The sequence below is a fragment of the Protopterus annectens genome, chromosome 12.part0 (assembly GCF_019279795.1).
Source record: "Protopterus annectens isolate FY-2018-M chromosome 12.part0, PAN1.0, whole genome shotgun sequence".
Lineage (NCBI taxonomy): Eukaryota > Metazoa > Chordata > Ceratodontiformes > Protopteridae > Protopterus > Protopterus annectens.
The window spans coordinates 852,121,352-852,128,474 of record NC_056746.1 but is presented as its reverse complement, the minus strand read 5'-3'; the positions used below and the strand labels follow the sequence as shown (position 1 = coordinate 852,128,474).

The 7,123-nt window shown below is 37.6% G+C and overlaps 1 non-coding gene across 1 annotated transcript; it reads right to left on the bottom strand.

Annotated features, from left to right (window-relative positions):
• Positions 1–2,239: 2,239 nt before the first annotated feature.
• On the bottom strand, positions 2,240–2,312 carry TRNAT-AGU. Its single transcript has one exon. It is a non-coding gene; the product is annotated as a tRNA-Thr (tRNA).
• Positions 2,313–7,123: the final 4,811 nt, after the last annotated feature.

Sequence of the window (7,123 nt, the reverse complement as noted above, 5' to 3'; positions counted from 1 at the left end):
GGTAGTGATTGTATTGGCTGTCTGCTTTGGAGGTCTCTGCTGCTTAGGCAGATTTTTATTTAGAACCTCCGAGTATGTTTTGAGGTTTATGTGTTTGGTTTGCTGTAATTGGTAGGTCTATGTGAGACTGGAATTGTGGTGTGTGTGGTTTCCTTCTCCTCCTGACTGGTTACGCCAGTACTGAGTTGAAAGAGTTTAGCCTCCAGTTTGGCTATATGGTTGCATCTCTCACATGTGTTGGAATTTGTTGGGAGGAGGAGAGGGTTGTCTGTGTACATGAGGCAGTTGTAACATTGCCTCAAGATTCCATGATTCACCAGCTGGACCAGAGAGGAGATTGACAACTGACCTTTGGACATGCTAGAATAGTATCGGGAATTCCTTTATAATTGAAAAAAGGGCCAATGGGGAACAAAGTACTCAGGGGAGTTTGTGAGGGTGTAGTGCTTTTAATTTTTTAGTGCTTACTTATATAATTGCTTTAGTGAGCAAGTTACCCAGCCAAGCTTTAGACTGGGAATAGGGTGTTTATTATGTGAACTAGATCAGTTCTAAGGGAAAAAGTGAAGAGCAGACTTTGTGGAGCCGAGAATGGTTTATAGTAAACCCATTGATTAAGCGGCGCTGCTAATGCTAACGCTATCATAAAATCGTCTACCAAAGCTGCGCTTAAAGCAGGTTTTATACAGGGGACTTGAAAGAGCTATAAATTGGCCCAAAACGGCCAATAGACTACCAGATTCTTAACGCTGGAACACTTCTCCAGGGGATAGATAAAATACTCCAAACTCCCTCTGCCACTGGTGAACAAAGAAGCCTCCCTTTATCCAAGAAAGGAAATGGGCAACACAGGAACTTTCCAAAAGTCCAGAATACAGCAAAGCCTGTATTTGGACTACTCTGGAATCCCAGGAAAGGCAGGAAACAAGGAAATTTTTTTCTTTTTGCAACAAACAGCAGGAAAATGCAATAAATATGTAAACACAGGCTAAGCTGCACTTGAGTGTGTAGCCTCAACAGGTAAATGCAACAAACAGGACAAACTTTAAAAGTGCAGGTGCAAAAGAAACAACTTTAAACAGTTTAAAACAGTTCAAGAAGCAGAAATACTTGCAGTTTAGCTAGATTGGACAATCGCCTTCATGGTAGTAGCAGGGAATAAAATCACTTTTATCAGGTTAGCAGTTGCTCTTTTAGCCTCTCACTGGTGCACAAAGAAGCTCCCTCCTATCCAAATAAAGATATGGGCAACACAGGAACTATGACACAGCCCAGAGATCAGCAATACCCGAAGACTGGACTATTTTAGTTCAGTAAAGGCGGGAAACAAGGATTTTTTTTCTTACAAAGTAGCAGAAATTAGGTACAGAAACACAGTAAATGCTTTAATTCGGCTAGCGCACATGAGTGTGTAGCCTACCAGTTAAACTAAGCAAAAATAAACTTTAAAAGTGCAAAAAAACCCTCAGAAATACAGGCAGGAATGCAATAAAACAACTTTGCAGAGCTTATTTAGTTAAAGAAACAGAGAAGTCTATATATACAGAAAAGCAGCTAAAACCCACAAACACTTCAGATGCAGTGCAACCTAGAGCACTTGAGTTGTAGCAATATTAAGGCAATTACAGTTATAATAAATGCTCTGAAATATACTCTATATTTCCAAAATGTTTGAGAAGCACAGTCAGAACACACGGAGGTTCAGGCGAAAAAAAAAAAAAAAAAAAAAAAAGTTTTTTTTGAAAGGGAAAAAGGAGAAACAGAAGGCCTTATGTTCTCTCTGTACTAGGTAGAATAAGCTAATGACACTAGACTGGGAGGAGTGTCACAGATCAGATTTACAGTAGGGTGGGCAACTGCAAAGCCACCAAGTATAAGAGCAAGAGACCAACTGGGCGGAGGGTGGTAGCCTACAGCCAGTAACACTAGAGAAAAGCCACAAACAGGTAAAGATTTGTAAAGATACAGAATGCTTTTAACTGCAGACAAATCAGTTACTTAGATTAGTTAATAGCAATAAAATACACTCGAAGACTAAAAAGCAGACAATAAAAGTGCTATATATTAATTGTTAAAAACAATAATCTGTATAAATAATCGAAAAAAACCAGGATACTTATATATCTCAGCTAACAGCTATGGTCAACAACTCTTCCACTCTGCTCAGTGTGTATAGACAGAAACCCTATCAAAGTTAGGGCTTAAATACCAGAAGAACAACTTTTAAGAAGGGAATCACAGGCTCTGATGAGATTTGAACTCATAACCTCTGGTTTACTAGACCAGTGCTCTAACCCCTGATCTACAGAGCAACCTGGGTAACTCTACCCTTGGAATATTCCACCATATCCCTCCTGATTTTATTAATTTTATGATAGAATATATTTGTACAAATATTGTCCACAGTCTTAAAGATGTTGTCATAATTTGTCTGATAATTTTCAAACATTAAATGACTTCTGATGAAATTGTTTTATCAAGCTCTCTCATTAAAACATCCATTGCCAGTCTATTATGTTTGACCATAAATTTCATAAGTTCCAAACCCATATGGTCAAACAGGACATGTAAATAATTGATAAATTCAATGTTGTTTTGGCACCATTAGGGTACTTCCATAACTGCAAACCACGAGGCACTTGCTTTTAACTCGATATTCCTTTCTAAATAGGGTTTTCTAACTGCAACTTCTTAACTATGAGGACAAAAGATATTTTTTTGAAAACTTTAGGTCTATCTGTTAAAGTCTGAGAGTGCTGCATACCTTGTATGGTTGAACCCTTGTTAGCTGGAAAGTTGAAATTATTGTTTTTCCAGGCTTTCAGCCCTTCATTAACATTAATGTTCATCTCTTGTGGCCTGCTAGGATTACTCCTTTGGTGTGCCCCTTCTAAACTTGGAGCGAATGCTCCAATGGTGTGTCTTGTATAGGCTGTGATGGCTGAGTTAAAGGGTAGCCTAAGCTACCAAAAATTTTAACAGTACCTTGCTGTTTGCCACAATGGATTTGATTTGCATGGTATGTTCAGCTAGTTGCTGATTAATCCGCTCTAACAAACTCACTATTTCACTGCTGGAGCTGGAACTAGGATTCTCCATACTACTGTGCCAAAAGCCCAGAATAACCAAGAAATACCAAATGGACTCAGAAACTAGTAACCACAAACCGCGGACACACTTGTAGTTAGATCCAATTTATTCCACAGACAACAAAAAAATTCCAGTTAAAACTTCAGGTTTTCAGTAAAACTTCAGGTTAAGCGCTTTCTTCCCACTCTAATGTAGGACTTCATCAGAACAAAGCTGACTTCCTACCCAGCCATTATATATACATCCTACTCCACCCATTAACACATTCCATTAACCACCAATCAGTTATTTAACATAAGAGCTACTTAAACTGTGCATATAAACAAGGGCATCATTATCAAAATTATTTATATAACTTACATGTTAAAATACATATATAAAATTCACAATTAAACATAATTATTTTTACATAAATAAATAATTGTATATTTTAACCCAAAATGTTCCTCAATTATAAAACACTAGAAATACCTAACATTTTCATTAATACCTGGGTATTGAGTTGCATCTAGCTTCAGTTGTTACATTGTTACATGCAGAAATCTTGAGGTCAATGAGGTAGAAGCAAGATTTGCCTTAGTAGATGGGGTAAAGGAAATACCTCTCTTGAATATACCAATATGCACTGGTTACAACAAAATATTACTGCAGTTGTAAATATTAAAATCACCATCAGAAATCACTTTCAACTTTGGGATTGTCATTTGATGTTGTAATCAATGGTTCTGTTCTGCTGCTATGTAGCTGTAGTGTATCCCCTCTTCCATCGTTGAAAATGGGGTGGTTGTTTTGACCAGTTGTCCCTTTTGAGTTGCTCTGGCATTGATGTGACAGTCTGGCATAACATTGGGACCTGCTTAAATGGGGGGGGGGGGTTGTCTGTAAAAAATATTTGTGGTTATCAATGTTAGACTCAAGAGCTTCCAACCTGGCTTGAGAGTAACCAGTATCATTTGAATTACTACTCACACTGATGAGTTTTTTAGTTGGATTAGGATATGCATGATTTTTTTCATATTCGAATTTGTCTCTTTTAAGTTTTTTAGGAAAAGTGTATTCAGACACAACTTCTTCAATACCTCATAAAGAAATAACTCCTAACTCCTACATAACATAGTTTATGTTCATTAATATCACAACTATATCTCAATTAATACTCTTAGAAACCATCAAAAAAGCCAGGGACAATGTCAAACTTGTCTCTGCTATATTCATCCATCTCCTTTGATACAGTCTTACATAGCAAACTGCTAGAAATGCCCTCTCTTAGACTTTCACAACCTACCATTTGACAGCTACTAGTCTAATAGATGCCAATCAGTAAAATGGAAGCATTCACTCTCTGTACTTCCCATTACTACAGGAGATTCCCAAGGTTCTATTTTGGGCCTTATCTTATTCAATATTTTCATTAACAATCTTCATACTTCTTCCCAGCAGGACTCAGGAATACAATATGCAGATTATCCACCCTTATATACTCCTTTACTAATCTAAACCACCTCCAACAACTCATACAAGATGTTTTCAAGTCAACAGAAACATGATTGATAATGCCTGACTTTCATATAGTCATTTAGTCCTTAAAACAAAACAAAACAAAAACAAACAAACAATAAAATACCATATATCCAAGACAGAACCAAATTTCAAAATCATTTCCTTGAACAAAACTGAAATACGAATAGTCTTGCATACCAAATTATCACGCATGATTGTATATGACAACCTAAAATTTGATCTACGCATTCATAATGCCATTAAAAAACATCAAGAGCTAGGAATAGTATGCAGATACAAAAAATTCCTCACTACTTTTACAAAAACAGCCCTAGCTCTCACCTGCTTATTACCATCTCTTCTATATGATGATCCAGTCTTCACAAATCTGCAGGCTTCAATAATGAAGAAACAAGAACAGCGATACAATAAAACAGCAAAAATTTACATCTAACAAAACCTATCAAACCCATCACTGTTCCGCATTCAAAATACTCAATGGGCTTGAATCACCCCATCACTTGACATATACCCAACTACTTGTAACCCATAACATTATGCATAAACCTTTTACTTGCTCCAGCTCTTAGCTTTTCGCCTCCATAACTATTACCTCAAACTTCTTTTCATCTAGTGATAAACACTCCTATCTATTAGCAAAGCTCAGAAATCTGCCAGACCTTTAAACTGGCAATAAGACAATTTCTAGCTATCTCATGACTTTGCTCTTGTACCACTGGTTAAAAACCCTACTATATTTCACACCCTCTACTTAATCATCCGACTAGTATTATAAGAAAAATGTACCTTTTCCACATTCACACACCCCTGTATATATTCCCATCACCTTTGCTCCTATTAGCTATTTCAATCTAACCATTCTAAATAACCACGTATCTTACATTTATGCTCTCTTTGAATATATTGTAATCATTCTCCTTTTAGCATTGTATTTTTCATTAAAAATAATAGTTCAGCCTGACATTCTGTTTAGCATTCACAAATGCTTGCATTTTACTCACACTGATGTCCTTCAGTCTGATGATATTAACTGCCAGATGGATTCAATAAAGTCTGTGTAGGCTCATGTGAAGCCTACATGGAGTTTATGTATTTGCATGGTGAGCAGCAGTGCTACTTACATATTCATGCCATGCATCATGTTTAAATGTAAACAAGCATGGTTTTGTGGCTGGCAACAGTGTTACTGGCCAGGAAACCACGTAAAGCAATACGGATAGCAGCCGACATATAGACCTGTTTATCTATGAGCAAACTAGGTCTGCGGGATTGTGTGGAATGCCACAATGATTTCCAGGGTTAATAATACAGCAATGTATATGGTCCAAACATATTACAGGACAGTGTATACATCTCAGGCATTCTGAACAAAAGCTGTGATGGTACATTGACTGCCATGTAAAATAAACAGTCAGGGAAGTGTGTTTATTGAATAGGGATACACAGATGAATTGTAGGAATGAACACAGGGAAAGAGGACAGGTGAAACATCATAATGTACAGCAGTTGAGGGCATGTAAATGGAAGACAGTCATAACAGGAACACTAATCACATATCAACATGGTACAGTATGGACTGCACAGTGCAAATGTATATTATGTGACTGTCAGATAAGGTGACATAACAATGGAGTAGATGTCTTTGTGATATGAGCACCTGACATGAATAATGGAAAGGACATCTATCAGGGATGCTATATGCAATTGGGGTTGGGTGCATATTGTGAAGTTGTGCAAACTGATTTGCCCTGAATATGACTGTAATGTCAGCAGAGGTTTCCAACAAGTGGGACACAGTTACAGGCTCATGGACAACAGTAAACAGAAGCATGTGCAATCAATATCAGAATAATACCACCGGTAATCCCATGTCTGTGATATAACATATGTGATTCTGAACACACTTGTACAGCCATTATGAGATGTCAACAATCTATGAGGGTAATTAAGCACACTGTTCTGATATTGTAATATCTGCCAGAGGTGTTAGGAGGAACACTGCTATACCTGTATGTGACATTATGATCAATCCAGGCTAGGTGTCTGGTATGTATGGCATATATAGGCCACAATTCACACTGTCACAAATGTAACCCATGCCATCAATGTTGTCAAACAGCTATGTATATACTGTGTGCATCACTGGAACAGCTATCACACATGCATCTAATATAACACCTTGATGGGGGTTACACACCATCAGACAGTAATGTTTATGCAATAAAAAGAATGGCTAGGTATGGCCAATAAGATGTGTGAGAGCTCACTGTGGCAAAGGTGGCACACTTCAGTTACACATCACTGGAAAATATGTAGTGAGGTACATGAAGAAGGGTGCATTGTACTCAGTTATTGGTGTGATGAAGTCTGTAAACTATGGGGGTATTATTGCCTTTGATGTGGATGTCCTGCACATACTCAGGAGTTGTGTTACATACAAGGGAGTAGTCACCACTGTGGCCACCTGCTGGTGAATGTCCCATATACCATCTATCCCAGGACACAGGTCACA